Source organism: Emydura macquarii, unplaced genomic scaffold, assembly GCF_026122565.2.
Source record: "Emydura macquarii macquarii isolate MOO-44397 ecotype Brisbane River unplaced genomic scaffold, CSIRO-AGI_Emac_v2 contig_2768, whole genome shotgun sequence".
Classification (NCBI taxonomy): Eukaryota; Metazoa; Chordata; order Testudines; family Chelidae; genus Emydura; species Emydura macquarii.
Window position 1 is genome coordinate 13016629 of NW_027132905.1, and position 19162 is coordinate 13035790.

The 19162-nt window shown below is 41.0% G+C and overlaps 1 long non-coding RNA gene across 1 annotated transcript in view; it reads right to left on the reverse strand.

The window, feature by feature from the left end:
- Nucleotides 1-17839, reverse strand: part of LOC137165567 (uncharacterized) — a 48880-nt gene extending 31041 nt beyond the window's left edge. The window contains exons 1-2 of the long non-coding RNA XR_010923424.1: nucleotides 17724-17839; nucleotides 14623-14697 (exon numbers count right to left, since the gene is read on the reverse strand). This is a non-coding gene — a long non-coding RNA (uncharacterized lncRNA). The remainder of the gene's footprint in view (nucleotides 1-14622; nucleotides 14698-17723) is intronic.
- Between the last annotated feature and the right edge of the window lie 1323 nt (nucleotides 17840-19162).

Below are 19162 nucleotides of genomic sequence, written 5' to 3' on the forward strand. Positions count from 1 at the left end.
AGTTCCTCAAACCTGGAACCATACAGGATTTCACCTGCTTTATTCTTTACAAAGGGGAAGCTGCTAATGAGCAATTATGTGCCAAACGGGCAACTTTCCAGCTGGGCTGTTTGGTGAGTCGGTCAAATAGTAATGGCACGTAGTCAACAGCGTATGCAATGGATGCTTTTTGGGCCATCCATCACGCTGTCATGGTAAAAATATTTTGTTTTTCAACAATAAAATTAAATATTGAAGGACTCTGTGCATGTCCTAGATTAGAGATGAGTGTATCAAGGTGAAGGAAAAAATGCTTGGTAAAAAGAGGTGTACAAAATATATTTCAGAATTATTTGGTTTTGGATTTGCATGACTGACAACTTGCAGGAACCAGATGCAATATTTTTCAGCGGAACGTACTGCTATAGTGAGATACAGTAATAAGGCATTTGTGTTTGAATTCTAGTTGTTGCATTAAGTTATATTAAAGCTGCTTCCATGGTGTTAGGCTAAATCATATTGTCTGTCACTGAAATGAAAAGAAATAGGATGTAGCTGATATAGTGTGAAGCGCATTTGTCTTGCATGAGATAGGAAGTTGAAAACGTGCAATATCTGGTTTGCGTTTGTCATGCCAATGGTGGCTATGGTCATGAGAAGTTGGCACTGCATCTGCCTTCCCGTGAGGTTGGAAAAGTAAAAATAGAGGATTCATACTTTTGCATTTTTAAAAATTAAAAAGAAGAAAGTCCCAAATTACAAAGGCAATGTATAGAAGATTTTAGGGGTTTTAAATGTAAAAATTAACTTTAATTCCGGCACTGGTTTTGTTTTTAGTTGGTTCATTCATGCATCTGGTGAGCCAGCCTTCAAGACAACATCTCAAAGCATTGCACCCGCTGAGCCTGCATGATGAGTCATTTTCTGAAAACTCAGGTCTTATTCTAAGCTTGGTTAAACACTTATTGCTTAAATCTCATTTTGATCTCATTCTTATTTAGGCGCAACAGTGCTTGGCCCCTGTCCAGGCTCAGCCTAATTGTCTGGGGTGACTGGAACTGTGAGTCCTTCACCATGGTCTCTAGCTTGTGGCATCACTGGAAAAGTATCTAGTCAAAGGTAATATTAATGACAGCCCCCAGATCAGCTGGCAGTAGGGAGGGACGGGGAATATTCAGGCACCTCCTAACTCTCAATCTTCTGGAAGGCAAGGTACTGTGCTACCAGGCTGAATTAGACTTATTTGAAAATCATACTTAGGAGGAGGCTGTAGGTCTTAATTATTTTCTCCAAAGTAAATTTATTGCCAGTGCAAGTTTCTAGGCAGATAGTGCTGAAGGGGAACCGCAGGTACCGTGGCTGTGTTAAAGGCCCCTGCTCTGTCAGATGTGCCCAACCCTGTTCTGGGAGGAATCCCGAAGGCAGTTCAGTCTACAAGCCTGAGTCTCCCAACAAAAGTAGCAAATCTGCTAAGAACTGTCACTGAGCTGAACTCATTTCACAGATGCCACCAACACCTTGGGTGAATCCCATTCAGAGCTCCCCAAGGGACCCAGGGTATGTCTTCACTGATGGTGGCAAACTTGCAGCTGTCAAATCGATTTATCTGGATCAAATGAGCGGAAGTGAAGAGCGGCAATCGATTTAGTAAAACCACCTCCACAAAAAGCGTAGCTCTGCGTCAACGGGTACACATTTCCCGTCGGTGCAGCGTAGTGGAGACGGTGAGCAGAACAGACTTTAGGATGTTGACGTAAGTTACACAAGCTACTCTACATAGCTTGCGTAACTCCCAGTGACTGCCGCCGAATTTGCTGGTAAGTATAGACCAGGCCCCAGTCTGCCAACGTTATCCAGCAGTACAAAGGCCTTAACTCCAGCAGACTGGAGAGAAAAACCAAAATAAATCTGTCCGCACTACATGTAATTTTAGAGAGGGAACAGATGTGTGTGGTAGCAGGAACACCAACAAATGTGGTGTGTATACGAAGATAATTTATGGATAAAAATACCAAAAAACGTGTCAAGTAGTGATTAAGGGAAGCTTAAGTGGAAGGCTCCGCAGAACTTGCACCACTTTAGCCAAAGGAGCCTCATCCTGGTGGAAAGCAACTGCCTGATGACTATAAGGTTTAAATCCGTATTAATGTGCGGGACAGGTTGCACCTGTCACTGGGATTCCTACCCCAGAGTGCCCCCTACTGCCAGACTCCAGGACTCATGTGGGCTTCTGCTCTGTAGTGTCCAGCTGTTCTACTATGCCAGTATAGTCAGGGGTGCAGCCAGAATTTTGCTAGAAAGAGACCCAGATTACCTGCCTGGTCACCCCAAATCTGAGCGGTGTTGCAAGCTGGTACATACGGTCAGAGCCCAATCAAACTCGGCCCGGCCCTGGCCACCTCTTCATCACACCAACGGAGAAGGGGCTCTGCTGTTACTGCTCCCAGAGCCAGTTAGACGCCAAGAGAAGGGCCTAGACCCCAGTTCCTTTCCATCATTGTGCCTCTGAGCATAGTCGTAAAAGGCTCAGCCCTCTTGGTGAGTCCTTAATAGACTACCCCTTACAGTGGCTTGTCAAACACAAACAAAATGGTCCCACAGATGTGGAAAACTCCTGCCTTTTGGAGAGCTTCTGTTGAGCTGTGGCCTCAGCTAGGCCCACTGACTAGTGTAAGAGAATAGTCCCTTCACACAAGTGGATCAGCATCAAGCCTTCCTCCCTCTCTTCAGGCAGGGCCAGTAGGAAGCGGTCTTCTGAGGAGTTCTTACTTTTAGCCAGTCCTTGTTCTAGGAACGGAGGACTGGAGACCTGCTCACCTCTCTGGTCTACCACCACGTGGGCTAGGTTTCTCCCTCTTAAGCTCCTCTCTCCAAGTCTGAAATCTGTCACAGATGTGTCAGGGCAGGGCCACTTGATCCCACATGAGCTCATTAACTGTCTGTTGCCCACTGTGGGCTTCGTATGCCCTCATTACACCCCCAGAGCCACTCCATCCTGCTGATACCGAATTAAGTCACTGCAGTGGACTGGATTCTCCTCTCAATGTAAAATCAGGAGTAGTTTCATTGAAATCAGTGTAAAACTGGGATAAATGAGATAAGAATTAGGCTCAGAGTATTTAGCCACATACAAGGCTAAACAATCCAGAGGCAGGAAATGAAATGTTTCTTTGTTACAGATTAAGTACATTCTCTGGACAATAAAAAATGATAACATCCAGTCTGACACTGTTTAAAGATCTCTCCATTTTAAGCCGCATGCCTTTTACAAGACAGCTGCTTTCAGCCAGCATGAAGTTAATAGGAACAGCTTGTACACCTTTAATGCTGGTGTAAGAACTGAAAAATGTAATAACAGTGTTCAAGTTAATAAATACAAATTACTAAAACTCAAGATGAAGATGACACTAATCACTAAATCAATATAACAGAGTATAGTTTTGGCCAGCAATTTTCTTCCTGCTGACACCAACAGAGAAAGCTGGGCAAACAGTGTTGTTAAATACTGGTAAAAAATAATATTTTTAAGAGAGACCATGAAATGTATCAAATTGTTCAACCAATATTCTCTTACCAGGCCTGGTGATAAATACTTGGAGCAAATTGTGTGAGCTTCACTTAGTATGCAGCTGCATTTGATACATCAAGAGCTTAGGTGGCAAATCCAGACATAAAAGTGGCCAGAAGAAATGTTATCCACTCGGCTAAAGGAGGCAAGGAGACGTTCTACCATTGTAGTGAGATTCCCTTTCAAATACTGTCCTAAGGCTCTTGAACCTTTGATCCCACACAAATTATCCTTCTGCAACAATGACTTTTTTTGTGGAAGTAAAACCTCCCATGGGTGGTAGCACTGTAAGGACAAAGCACACTGGGGCATTTGCAGAGATTTCTCATTCTCCCTAGCAAATAGTGGACTGTGCATTGCAATGAAGATCTTGATCCCCTTTGCAGGAAGGCAGCTAGTAAATCACATAAGTGGGCTTTGTGGACAGATTTAATTTTAGTTTGGAATTTTACAGCTGTGCATGTCTAAAGATGCTCATGCTTAATTTGCACATTCTGTTAACAGTGCTTGCATTTACAAACAAATGACCGTAGTCGGCTCACTTGCCAGCTGTGTATGCAATTATCACAGTTTCACAAAATAGTGCACATGCATTTTGCACAAGCCACTGAGCATCCACAATTTAAAAAAAATCTAAGGTTGTGTTTAAGAAGTGAATTGGAAGTGATCAGTTTAACCCACTGAAAAGCACAGCCAAGTAGCAAAGTGGAAAGAGTGGAGGTGGGCCATATCTGAAATGCTGCTGAAAGGCAGGTGTGCCATTTCAGATTTTGGTGGGAAGGAGGCAAATTTAATCGTGAGTCCAGGGGCTACTTAGGCACCTGAAAATTCTAGGGTTTTTTTTGTTTGTTTGTTTGTTTGTTTTTTGTTTGTTTGTTTTGCAGATAGTAACTTAGAAATTGACTGACAGGAGCATTCCTGTCATTCCTATATAAAGAAAGAAAAATAAATAAATATTAGATCCACTCACCTCCAGTACTAACATGTTCTGACATCTTGTGTCAAGTCACTTAAGAGACACTGGTTAGTTTTACATTTTTAATGTATGGTCTTCCTTTGTTACGAACGCTTGAATATAACAATTGAAACAATGGTAGAAAAATCTAGCTTACTTTCTGTCATTTAGGTTACTTACTTTTTGAAGTTCACTAAGCTTGATCTAGATCGTTTAACTTTTGGAAGCATCCCACTAGGGCAAGGCCCTGTGGGTTTATACTGCTCCTGCAGTTACAGGGGGTGTTACCAGACTACAAATAATAGATTAGAAACTGACTTGAAACAGGAGCGGAACTGATACTTTCAAGTCACTTTTACAGTATTGCCAACCCCAAATCCAAAATCATAAATCAGGCTTACCTAAAATCATGAGATTGGCTTAAAATCATGAGATTATGTACAAATAATAGATTTGATGTTCTTTTTATTTGCCTTCTAAAGGCTCAAAAAGCAGGGCGCACTGGGGGGTCACATTTTGAAGCTTTCTCCACAGCCATGAGGGCTAGAAACTTACTTTTCCTTTAAGAACAAAGGCTGAAATCACCACATGTCCACTTGGCTCCAGGAGCTGGGGATTTAAGGAAAATCATCATCATGAGACTCATGACAAAATCATGAGAGTTGGCAACACTGCCTTTCACTTCTGTTTAAAGGCTAGTCACTTTCCACACTCTTACACACAACATGGCAATGCAGTTCTCACAGGAGAATATTTAAAAACCAAACACCAAGAAAATCCCACATTTTAAAGTTGAGAAAATATTGAGTCTTCTGAGGTATATGAGGGCCACTGCAGGCAGGGAAAGAAAATAAACAGGCACAGGAACTCTGGGAAGCTCTTCCTCTTGAAGAAAAGTTGGAGGGTCGAATCTGCCTTAAACAGGTAAAACTTCTATTACAGTCAGCATCTCCATCCAGACATCTCACATCTCCCTCTTTTCTGAATGTAACCTGGGCTCAGAGGGATTGGCTGTATTTCTTCGGAGTTCCCTCCATTCTCTCTTCAGCACCCCCCTCCTCCCAATCTACAGGGTCATCTAATGGCTTCTAGATCCTTAATCTAATCACTAGCCCTTTCTTATCTTAATTACCCTGCCTCCGCTTGTAAACAAGATACTGACTCCCTGCCTCAGGGGCACAAGCTGGGAGCAGCCCTTCTCCTCTGCAGAACTCACACAAGTTGACTGGGGCTAGGACCAGTGCTGCAATCAGACCTCCTGTACAAACTCAAGGGGGGAGGGCTCCTGCCCCCCTGAATGGCGCCCCTGCTGAAAGGTACTATTCTGAGAAGCTTTCCACCAGCCATAGGAGAAAAGTCAGGGCTTGAGTTGGAAAAAATAAAAGTAGTGATACTCTCCCAAGCTCCACCCACAAACCAAGCTCTGAGCTAGAGATGCCAAAGTGAGATGTCACTCAAAGGATCAGATTGTGAACATCTGCACATAGGCTTTGCTGGGCTCCTCAAACTTGGCTTCTCCTCAGTAGGGTTCAGATACACAATTGGGCATGGCCAAATTGAGGAGGAGACACAATAGGCATCTTCTTAGAGCTGCTGTCAAGGTGTAAAGAGCTGCCAGAGGACAACAAGCAACTCTGTTGGTCTTACAAAACTCAGGAACTATGCTACATACTCTTGAGTGCCATCTATTGGCACCTTCTCTATTAACTATTTTATATATGTTACACCCCCCTCCCCAGCTTATTTATAGAGCACACCTGTAACCGCCTCAACTGCCAGAATCATCAGGATCTCAGCTTTCATTTAAATACATGCACGGAGAAGAACAGCAACCAGTGAAGAAGCTGCCCAGACCCATAATCACTATTGGTGCACACCTGATCCCTACTGCTCTGGGGGTGGATGCCCTGCTGTCTTCTGTGGGATTTGATGCCCCTGGGTAGGTCACAGATGCACCATTCCTCTGGCCCTTTGACTCCATGGGTTATAATTGGGACAAAAAAAAGTGGTGGCACTCTCCCAAAGGTAGTTGTCCTGCTCTGTTCTGCACTGGTTAGGGTTGGAGTGCACTTCTAGTGTAGACATACACTAAGATTTTAACTCCCACTGAAGACAATGAAAATTAACGTCACTTAAGATCTCATAGAAAGTGCACAGCCACTTGAGGAGCCACATCAACGGTTTAGTGCACTAGTCTTCTAGATCCGAAAACCGAGGCTCAAGTCTTGTTTCAGGACACAAGTAGCAGAGGACTAAACAGTCTGCTCTATATCCTCATTTGCCCTCTAAACAGCACCATGGTGGTAAACATCAAGGCTGAAAAACCTTCAAAGATATATGAGGGAGTCTGCATCATGGCTAAGGCAGTGCACTTAGTTTTTTTATTTTTATTATTAGAGTGAGGGACTAGTTTATTAAATAGAACTCTGTTTAATTTGGAGGGAGAAAACCTGAGTAGAAACAGATGAACAATCTCCTAAACTGAAAGCTACAAAATGAAGGATTTTCTCTTGCATGTCCAATTACGATGAAATAAGAGCTTGCACTCTAAAGTGGTATTTGAAGAACTGGGTTCATGGTCATGTAGGCTACAACATGCCTTTCTATTGATTTTTTTCACCATCACTTATAATCATTGTAATGGGATATACAAAAAGATAGAAACAGAGCTAACTGGCAGCAAAATAAAAACAAGTGCCACAGCTGCTTAATGCCAAAAAAAATAGCTGCTGCTGATGAGGCTATCAAAATATCAGATGTACTTGGTGAGCTGACATTTTTCCTTTCCCTTTTATTAAAAACTCATTGCAACATGGCAACATAACGTTGAGCCAAGCAGCGGCCAAGTGGCCAACATTGAGCCAATTGGAGAGAGTTGAGTATTCACTCTCTCTTCTGACCCAACTATTTTAATTATTCTTCAGTTTGCATCAATACAGACGTGAAATACACCAAGGCTAATGGCACCATTGATTGGTGGGTTGGGTTGTTTTTTTTTTGTCTGTGTCTCACTTTAAAACGCCCTCCCCCCCATCCAAAAAACTTCTGTAGTGCTAAAAGAAATAGTGGTTTCCTGAAGCAATATTTTGAATGGATCACTGTTCTGGAAAGTTGAGAGACTGAGTTTGAAATTTCTGTTACAAAGCTAGCTTTCCTAGTATGTTGGCTAGTTAATATTTTTAAGGGGGTTTCATTGTTGAAAGTAAGGAGAGTAAAGGAGTAAAGGAGAGACTTCCATGGGTTATACTGAAAGGTGATCTGTCAGGCTGGAGGGAGGGTACTGGTGGAGTTCCTCAGGGTCTGTCTTGGGACCAATCTTATTTAACATTTTAATTAATGAGCTTGGCACAAAGAGTGGGAGTGTGCTAAAATTTGTGATGACAGAAGCTTGGGAGGTATTGCCCATATGGAGGACTGGAATGTCATTAAAAGGAGATTTGGATGACTCTGAAAACAGGAGTAATAGAAATGGGACGAAATTTAATAGTGCAGAGTGCAAGGTCATGCATTTACAGACTAACAAAAAATTTTTTTCTATAAACTGGAGACATATCAGTTGGAAGTGAGAGAAGAAAGATTTAGGTGTATTTGTTGATCACAGATGACTATGAGCTGCCAATGTGATGTGGCCATGAAAAAGGCTAATGCAATCCTAGGCTGGATTTGGCTAGGTATTTCCAGTAGAAATAGGGAAGTGGAATACTGTATGCAATTCTGGTTTTCCATGTTTAATAAAGGTGAATTCAATCTGGACAGGTGCAGAAAAGGGATAGTAGGAAGATCAGAGAAATGGACAACCTACCTTATAAGAGGAGATTTAAGGAGCTTGGCTTGTTTAACCTAACAAAATGAAGGATGAGAGAAGATATGACTTCTCTCTATAAATTCATTAGAGGGATAAACACCAGGGACAAAGAGGAATTATTTAAGCCAAAGGCTAATTCTGGCACAAGAACAAATGAATATAAACTGGCCATCAATAAGTTTAGGCTTGAAATTAGATGAAGGTTTCTAACAAGCAAAAGAGTGAAGTTCTGAACAGCTTCCCAAGAGGGGAAAAAAACCTAATCTGGGCAAAATTAGGAGGCAAAAAACCTAATTTGTTTTAAGACTGGGCTTGATAATTTATGGAGGAGATGGTACAATGCGATTGCCTAAAAGGACATATGGTCAATCCACGATTACTATTGGCAAATATCTTCTACAGGTGGAGATTGGAGATTAGATGGAGAGGACTGAGGCTATGTCTACACTGCCATTAAATACCCAAGGCTGGCCCCTGCCAGCTGAGTCAGGCTTGTGGGACTGTTTAACAATGATATAGACATTTGGGCTCAGGCTGCAACCTGAGCTCTGGGATCCTACCCCCTCACAGGGTCCTAGAGCCCAGGCTCCAGCCCAATTTTAGATGTTTACACTGCAATTAAAGAGCCCTGCAGCCCGAGCCCATTAGCTGGCATGGGCCAAGCACAGGTATCTAGTTGTAGTGTAGACATACTGAGTTACTACAAAAAATTATTTCCCTGGTGTCTGCTTGGTGGGTCCCGCCCACATGCTCAGAGTCTAAGAGATGGCTATATTTGGAATCAGGAAGGAATTTCCCCCCAGGTCTGATTGTCAGAGACCTTGGGGGCGGGTTATTTATTTATGTATTTATTTTTGGCCTTCCTGTGGGGCCTGGGTCACCTGCTGGTTTGAACTAGAGTAAATGGTGGATTCTCTGTAATATGAAGTCTTTAAATCAAGATTTTAGGACTTCAGTAACTCAACCAAAGGTTATGGGCCTCTGGGTGGGTGAGGTTCTGTGGCTAGCAACGTGCAGGAGGTCAGACTAGATAATCATGATGGTCCCTTCTGGTCTAGGAGTGTGAGACACATTTTGTACAACATGGAAATCCAATTGCTTTCCTTATTAGGAGGTATCATGAGTGAGACCAAAAGGAAAGATGAACATGTCTCCCTTGAGAATTAATAACTCTAATATGCAGAGAATCATGGATGGGTACAGGTAATCCATCAAGATCTGCTTCTGCTGCACTTATCACCATGGAATGTGGATGCCTGAGTGTTTTGTGTCTTTATATTTTGCCTTTTGAAATTTCCAGGCAGTTTCAATTGGATACAATATTCTTTACATCAAATCCTATACTATTCCCCCCCCCCCCTGCACCCACCATGTCAGTGGAGCTATGCCAATTTACACCAGTTTGGAATCTGGCCTTTTATCATTTTCAACTAACAAGACTCCCTGAATTATAAAATAAGGAATCTTTCCCCTTCAGAAAGAACCATCCTAACAGCTATCTCTGGCAATTTCTCTTTTAAAGAAAGTAGCATAGGAATAGTCATTCAACCTCATGGGCTAAACAATCCTGCATAAAAAGGTCATGTTGACAAACAGGTCCTTTTCACCCTTAGTCTTCCACTCATGATTCCAGTTTTATGTCCTATAGTCCTTATACCAGGATCACTCCCACTGACATGGTTCACTCTATATTCAAATTCTCCCCTTCAAGTTCTTTATTAAAACTCACTTCTAATTCTTCCCTTTCACTGAAACAAAAATGTGGGAAACCAGGGGGATAGTAAATATACTTTTAGAAATTCTCACTTAAAAAAGCAGAAGACATGCTAAATGTTATCTATTAAGGGATTGATCCTGAGCCCTCTCAACTCCTTTTAGATCAGGTGCTGGAGGCAGGGACCATGTCTACTCACCATCTGGAAAGCAGCTCCCACACTTTAGGCACCATATAGAAATAATTATACCCAGAAAAAAAATTCCTGTCAAGATTGCAAAATTGCACTGGCAAGCCCTCAAAAGTTAGGAAATGGCAGAATTTAGGTGCCTTTCCTAATCTACTTCCACCATTCCCAGATCCAGCTTTTGTCCTCTCTGCATTCAATTCAGGCCTCCATGCTGCCTTAGGGCAGTAAGAAATCATTGAGAACACAGGTGCGACAGACTCCGTGCTCTCAGTTCTGGTGCCTGGCCCTGGCCCAGCCCAGAGCTGCCAAAAGCAGGGAAAGACCTGCTTATTCCACAATGAGCATGCTCCATCTGGGGACAAGGTCTTCAGGGAATTTTGCTGAAGCTCTAGCAAACCTCCACTGTGTATGTGGAAAGTGCAATTTAGAGGCATGTAATTTGGCCACACATGGGCAGATTTTCATGGGGATGACAAAAAGCACATCCTGGACACAAAGGCCACCTCTCTGCCAAATTTCACATTTCTGTTCTAGAGCATGGAGGCGCTAAAGTTTCTCAAAAGAAAAGTTGGACAGGGGTTTTTTTTGTTTGTTTGTTTGTTTTTAAATGTGGACCCCCCCAAAAAGCTATTTTCCCCTATTCTCAGTCAAACCACTGTGGCCGAAGTCTTCCAGAATAATTCAGCCTGAGGAAGTACTCGGCATGGAAAATATCAGCCCAAATGGGTAAAGTCTGGTAAAGTTTAAACAAATGAAAACAGGGTCTTATAAACAGAGTGTCAGACAACCTTCATTGTTAGCAGTGCTACTAGTGCCACCTATTATAATATGGAAGTTGTGTCCACAGATCTAGGACAATAAACCCTGGGGTTTGGAATTAAAGCCTTTCAAGACCCACTCCTGCTGTGGTGCTAAGAAGTCGTCAACCAACCTGTGATGGCAGAGTTGTCTGGCCATCAGGGATACCATGGATGGTTTGATCAATTAAAGAAATAATAAAATAGGACAGCTTTTCATATGCTTTGGCAACATAAGCCAGACAATACATGTAACTGCATGATTTTATATCCATTGCCTTCGTCTTCTCTCCCCAATTCCACTTCAGTTATCTAGTCACACTCAATTTAATTTGAAACAAGCAGTAACAAGTAGGTTCTTTAGGGCACGGCCAGCCTTCCATGTTTGTGCTAACTCCTGAATAACGGGGCTTTAACCCTTGTTAGGTTTTCTGGCCATTTCTGTAATATAAATAACTGCTTAAGAAAAAGAGGATACAGGAGTTGGTGTTCACAAATATGAAAGATGCATCACTTTTCTGAAGTTTCTGGTTTTACATTCTGAAACTATTTCCTGGGATATACTTCTGCAATATATATATATATATATATATATATATATATATATATATATATATATATATATATATATATATGGGAGTACAAGTCTGATCAAGGCAACACAATGAAGCTGGATGAGAAGCACACAAAAAAGGAAGTGAGAATATAGCACAGATCACACCCAGCCATTTCTACAGTTTTTACTGGCACAAATACAGAGCACCATGTTATGCAACATCATGAGATAGACTATTTTCATTGTCTGAACAGAAATCATTGCTGGACAGGTTCTCTTAATTGTTGTTTGTATTTTTTAGCAAAATAAAATTATGACAGCCATCAGCAAATAGAGTTCAATGGGCTCATTCAAGAGCAAAGGCTGCCTTGATTGTTCTAACCTTGCTTAAGTGGGTTTGAAACAAAAACATGGGAATGGCTGCCAAACAAACGGACTTTAAAAAAAATAAACAAACAACAACAACAACAAAAAACCCCCACACATCTGCTGCAGGCCTGGAAGTTCTTCCAAAATTTGTAGTTCCCATCAACAGATGAAATTGTGCTGTTAAATAGAGCATTACTTCGGCAATTTGGTTCAGGAGCAATTGGTGCAATGACTTCAGGGGTGTTGATGACGGAAAATGATTGAAACTGAAGGGAAAAAAAATCTGGCTGTTCTGTATTGTCCTTGAGGACTTTACTATGTGCTGACACTTTAACTGCTTAGCAACAGAGAGTCTCTCAAATCAATCATTTCAAAGCAGTGAGCACAATATAAAATGCTGTATGTCCTAATTCAAGAGATGCTATTTGGGAAGTAATATAAGCATCAGTCTAAGGGTTTTTAGATGTATTAATTATATCAGGGACAACATGAGAATCATGACCACAAATATATATTTTTTAATCCTGCAAGTCACAAGAGAACAACTATAGATTAGCAAATTAGAAACTGCAAAAATGTAATTATCCAAAATTAAAATGAGTTGGCAAACACTGTTGCAAAGATGGATTTGTGCCAGAGGAAATGCTGAAGAAATAAAACATGGCACATTTTAAAAAAATGTGTAAATTTAATCCTAGTTATGCTTATTTTGTATGTTTAAAATAAAAACCTCATTTCTTAGTCAAGGGATTCATTTCCAATAATTTCCTAGTGGTTTGGTATTTTGATTTTTGCCTATGCTTTGGCAAAGTTAAGATAGGTGGCTGCTGTAGTCGGGTGTGGTGAGAGGAAAGAGGATGATAGCAATTATAATAGTAATAGAACATTTGGGTTTTCTAATAGAGGTAGAACGTGTAAGGGATGTGAAATATTGTTTAGTGGTATTAGCTGGAGTCCAGTGAAATACATTTTCAACTCTTTTTTAAAATGAAGTTTTATGTTAGTTATATGCTAGTTCAAGTAAACTGCAGCAAAGAGATAGAGAACCAACCCAAAAATTGTGTCCAGAGAGCAGGTCGAAATGATTAAAGGCAAATGTCATCAAGCCACCAAAGGACATCTCAGAGTTCAATTAATAAATACAGAAACACCCCCTGAGTGACTCTCCCAACTACTCATTTTTAATGGTTCCTCTCTTTAAGAGAGCAATTAGTCACATCTGAGACCAGCTCTGGTTCAGCATGGCAGGGTTCTTTAGAAATTCCTGTACTGTGGACACCTTTAATCTCTTCCTGCCCAAAACAAGATGAGATTATACAATTCATAACAACTACGAGGTTCTTTTATATTTTGTGCTTCGGTGCTCAGATAACATGTTGACAAGTAAAAATGCCTATATGCTCCCTATTCCCTTCTGTTGTGATTTTGACTTTGAAAATTCCTATTGAGCGGTCCTTATTTTCTTCAGCAAAATGCTAGATATCCTGTCCTGGTCACAAAATAATCAGTGCTACAGTGCTTCTTACTGAAATCCTTTACTTCTGCAGCTATGTTTGTTCTTTCTGCAGGGCAGTTTGGAACACTTTTGAGGTCCTCTGAAATGAAGTTTCCCTATCAGTTACCAGGGCAGTCAACTAATGAGGTAGCTGTTACTCCAGCTCTTTGAGTGCTGTTACTGAACCCTCAGGGGCAGTGAGTTCACTTTGAGGTGCTATAATTGTCAGTCCTTCTCAGGCAAACTGAACAGTCCGCTGGTTATGTCATCTTTTTGGGAGAGTTATTATTACAATAGCATCTAGAAGCCCCAGTCAAGATCAAACCTCCACAGCGCTAGGTTCTGTAAGAACTCCGAGTATGCACATTTCTCCATTATTCCTGGCTTTTGTACCATGTTCATCATGATGGTGGCTGAGCACCTTGCCAAATTCTAAGAATTGGATTTAAAAGATCAGTTGCTTTCCCTCTCTCACCACCACCCTCCCGGCTGGAGGAAAATGAAGTGAGTTTTGAGTTTTTTCCTGAAGCCAAGGAGGCTTGCGGTCTTTCTAACTTCTTGAAGCCAGTTCCAGTACCACCTGCACTCATGAGTATCACCCTCAGAGTCACCTGAGGGACTTTGTTATCTTGAAAGGTCAGAGCTGCACAGAGACATGGCACCCCAGGTAGCGTGTTCCAATTTCATGAAAGGCCTTGAGAATCAAGTCCAACAGAATGCATTTAACAAGGGGGCAGAGACTCTGCTGTGCTCAGCTAGGTACAGCAGGGCAGATGCTGTTAGGGAAGCAGTAATGGCTTACTCATTCCCTGCATTAGCCTCACCCCTATGTCAAGTAGGCTTGTTCTAAAGTGCTCCAGTTGGACGTGGTCCCGTAGGCACTGTATGCCAGCGGGGGATGCCCATAGCTCATTGTGTTGCAACCATTCCCCCAACCGCTCTCTGCAAATGCCCAACATGTCTCCCTCTGCACCCAGCATATTCTCTGCACTGCCTTTTAATTCTTCCAGGCATTGGGGATCTTAGTGACCAGTAGTGATGGGCCAAAGACAAAATTCTGATTGAACTATAACTTCTTTTCAACAGTGATACATTGTACATGACTCTGATGGAGCTAAGAAAGTGCTTTTGGAAAACAACCAACCCTTACAATGCATATTAAGAATACAGTAACATTACCACCATTAACTGTACCTGCTTCCTAGAGCATGCCTGAAGACCTCTGTTTCAATTTTCATTCATCTGCCAGATCGCACTCTGACCAGAAAGCTGGGAGAAAGAAATTGTGTTCAAGACAATGCTGGACAGTTAATAAGCACTCTAGGGAGTTTCAGTTTGTCACTGAATAATGGCAACTCAGGATACCATCTGCCCATTTTTGGCATTTGTTCAGTCATCTTATGGGATCTGAAAGAATGGGAATATTTCCATTTCCCTGGGCAACATTCCTTCTGCCACATTTATTTAACTGCTAGGATCGTTACTAACTCAAACCCTTGCAGGTTTAAAATGACAGTGGTAGAGGTGAAGTAGTGACTGAGCATGCCTGCACATTGCCCTTTATATTCAGATTGCACAAATTCATTTCTCTGGATTGGGATTTAAGCCACTGACCAAAATTGAAACCCAACTGGAAATGTTTTAAAGTATTGGAAAAAAGTTTGGTTACTGAAATCCACTGGTGAGTGTGTTACAGGTCCCATTCTGTACTGCTCCACAGACGCTATGAGTCTATTATAGCCTTACCCAACAAGTCTTAGAGTTATAGTAGCTCATGGTTTTAGCTCCAAAGTTTGATTAAATCCCTACTCTGGTGGGCATGACATTGACCATTACATTACATTTCTGTATATTTTATTTTCATCTAGTTCTGCATTTCCTTATTTGGACCAGAAGCCAAACTGCTGAAATACCATTTGTGAGGATGAGAGGGAAGCATATTACATAAGCAACATCTACATAATAGCTAGTTGAAAAGTTTGTTTTAAATCACAAAGAAAAAACCTTTTTCAAAGTTGGCAATTTTCAGAACCCCCTCTCCCCTTTTCTTCGACATCATGGAAAATTTAGCGTAGTTTCTTTTTAATTTTTTTCATCCCCTGCCCCTCTCGGTGGCTGAATTAAGGAGAAGGGGGTAAGCATGGGGAAAACCCAAACATTTTGTGTCTAAGTTTTATGAAAAATTTGAAATACACACATTACTGTTTTGAAACTTGTGGATTGAAAGTTACGTCAACATTTTTATAAATCTCTCCACATCATTTTCAAAAAGCTAAGATACATTGTGTTGTAACAGCTGTATTTCCTTCTCTGTATTTCTCTCTGTTCCCTAATCCTTTTTCCTCAGTTTTTAACTTCTAATTTCCACTCTATTTTTCTAAGTTTATTTTTCCCTTTCTACCCCCTCTTACTGAGAAAGACTTCTACCTCCATCCTCACATGTTGCCAATTCCCTACAGGGTTTTTTTTTGTTTTTTTACAATGGCCTCAATTTTAAGAAAACCATATACATGAACAAATGTAACTGATAGATTTATATAAATCTGATTAGTAAAATCTGAAGGATGGGCTCTCTAGTTTGAATAGTCAAACTCTTTTAGTGTTTGGTTTCAGTAAACCAGTGAGTTATAGTATTTCACCTCTCTTCCTCAGCGAGATGAACCACCCCAAGGAGTAGTACGAAAAAGTCATTCTTCCCTCCCCTTGACACCATCTGTTCCTAGATGAGTGGTGGTAAATATTGGCACAGAGAGAGCTCTTTCTGCCTCCGGTTACTGTGTGTTTTAGTTGTGAAATGTATCATCTTTCAAGTGTGACTGGGATTTCATTTCAATAAAGTTTGTTAAAAATAGATGAGGATGAAAGGAAGGGGAACAGCCAGGGGAAGTGGCTAGGACCATCTCCTACGATTGCAATGTGTATAAAATGTTTCTGTGGAATCGTTGTTGTCTGACAGCCTGAGCTGCTGTAGAGGTAGCTAAACTATGAAAAAAATCTAAAGCACCATTGCATATTTATGGAGTTAGATATAGTAATGATAAAAACAAAAAAAGCACTTTCCTCACCCTTTCCCCTATTTCTTGTAATAGAAGGATAGGGCTATATATCTATAGACTGATTATCAAAGAAGTTTAATGGAGTTACAATACAATTCACCAATTTGGGCACCTAACTCCCTTAGGGATATTTGAAAAAATCTTAGGCAATTTATATGGATAAAACGCATAAAACCCTTAAAAGCTGATGTAAAGAGCTGCACAATGGAAGCTATTTACGCTGCACACCATTTGAGCTTACTAGACCCATGAAGTACATGATATATATTCTACTGAAACACCTAGTGGCACTTATGCTATCTCACACACATACCCACAAAACAAAGAGCACTCCTGTGTCAGATCTATTTCTAAATGATGATTTAATGCTGAACATTAGATATTAAGTGTATTTCTCCAGTAACATTGTAGTAAGGCTCATATGTTACATCAGTATGAAGACTGGCAAATTTGTTATTTTAAAGATGAAGCCAGGATTTTGTTTACTGAAAGCAAGGTACTTTCACTGAAATCTTAGGGTCTGGGACAGTACATTGGAGTACAGTCATTTCAAGATGACATTTTTCATTAGGCCATCTAAAAGGCTGTTTTCTACCAGCAAATGAAAAAAATAAGCAGAAAAATATAATTTAACATAAATGTTCTTTCATGAAAGAGGTAACATTTAAAAAAAAAAAAAAACCAATTGTCATGAATCAGCAAACACAGTTTAGCATTTAAACTAAAAATCCAAGTATTAAAACCAGAAGCCATAGTTGCTGGAACTAGAGGTGCTCGGGGTTCTGCCACACCCCTGGCTTGAAGTGGTTTCCATCATGCACAGCATTTACAGTTTGGTTCAATGGCTCTCAGCAACCCACTATACAAATGGTTCTAGTACCCCTGCCAGAAGCCAAGGACTTGTCCAATTCCAAATCACAATCCATGTTCCCCCCTTCTGGCGGAGGTTTGGCTCCTTAGTAGTCCAGCCACTTTCCCTCATGGCTACTGCACTATCTTGTCCAGCCACTTCCTCAGTGGCACCTGCAGCAACTTATTCTGCCTCTTCCCTAGTTGTGAGCAGTGGGAGGGAGCAGGACCTGGGCCCACCCACCATTCCAGGTCCCAGCCCAAGGACACTGTGCCTCTCAGCCTCCTGCTGCACCTCAAATGCCTCTCCTTGCTGCTGTCTCCCTGCACCACTTCCCCCAGCCCTAGCACCTTCTTTGCCTGTCCTCAGGGCCTGCTGCTACTACTCACTCTCAGCAGCCAGCCAGGAACTCCTCTGGCTCCCCCCAGTCCCTGCCAGCAGTAACTCTATCTCAGGTGCTGCAGGCCGCTCAACCTGTGAGACACACAGCCTTCCCTCATTGAGCTCCTAGAAGTGACTACTCTACCCTACCCTACAGCTTCTTTTATATGGGCCTGCTAGCCTTTGATTGGCTGTTCCTCCCAGCCCTTCTCCCACACAGCCTCCCAAGGGCTGCTTTTAACCTCTGAAGTACCAGTGTGGGGCAGATACCCCACCACAGAGAAATATAACAGAAAGCAGTATTTGATGCTAATACCTAAAGCACCCAGAGGCAAAATGAACATTTTTTTTTTAAACCCAGTCACTTTTGAATTTCATACAAGGTTTAGAATGATTTGGTTCACATTGTGGATGAAAATTATGGTTGATAATTATTATATCTCATATACCTGAAAAACTAGAAATACTAATACAGAGAGGTCTTTGATATGATTCCACTTACATGCTAGTGTAATTCCATTTCCTTCTTCAAGTTACTCCTTGTTTACCCTTGTAATTGAGTGGAGAGCCAAGTCTCTATTCTTTAAAATGCAGTCCAAATAGGTTTTATAAAAAAAACCAGTATTTCATTTCTCTAGGGTCTTCTACAGCCTCAGCTATATTCCTTTAAATATGTGCTAATTGAATTTCAAATTAGTCACTAGTGGGAAGCTAACTGAGCCCATCTAATTTAATGGTCAGAAGATTAACAGCACTGTATCAACGAGACCGTCTAACTGCAAATGCTTTCACCAAAGCAAGCAGATTATTGCACAGGGATATGTTTTTCTTACTTAAAAATAAGCAATGATATATGATGCTGCCTATTAGTAAAAATGCTAACTTAGCAGCTGTACAATTATTAAATGTTTATTTTTCATGCAAAAAGCTGTTCTGTAATTTAAATAGAAATTATATAAAAACCCAGTATTGGAATTTCTCTGCTTAGTACTTTTTTTGCATGTTCTATCAGCCCAGTAAATAAAGGCAAACTGTTGAATTAGAATTAAACTGTATCATTTATTAAGTGATCATCTTTTGAAATCAAATCTGAATTTTATTTCCCCCTACTGATGCAGGGAGAATTTGTGCCTAAAATACTGTTCCATTGAGGGGGGAGGATAGATTTATTTGTTATCTTCTGGAATAATAAAATCAGGGACATGATTTTGGATGGACCATTACCAAACTTTGAGTAACAACAATGCAAGTCTCAAAGAATTCATTTGGACAGAAAAGGAACAATTAGCTGGCAGCTAGTCCTTTGTATTGGTAATTATGGCATGATGGATTATGCCTAAAGTATCCCCTGATATACTGACATCAGGTCTAGCCTTGAAATAATCCATGTAAATGGCATGTGAACAATTATAGGCCCTGGTCCTGCAAACTCTTCCACACTAGCTTA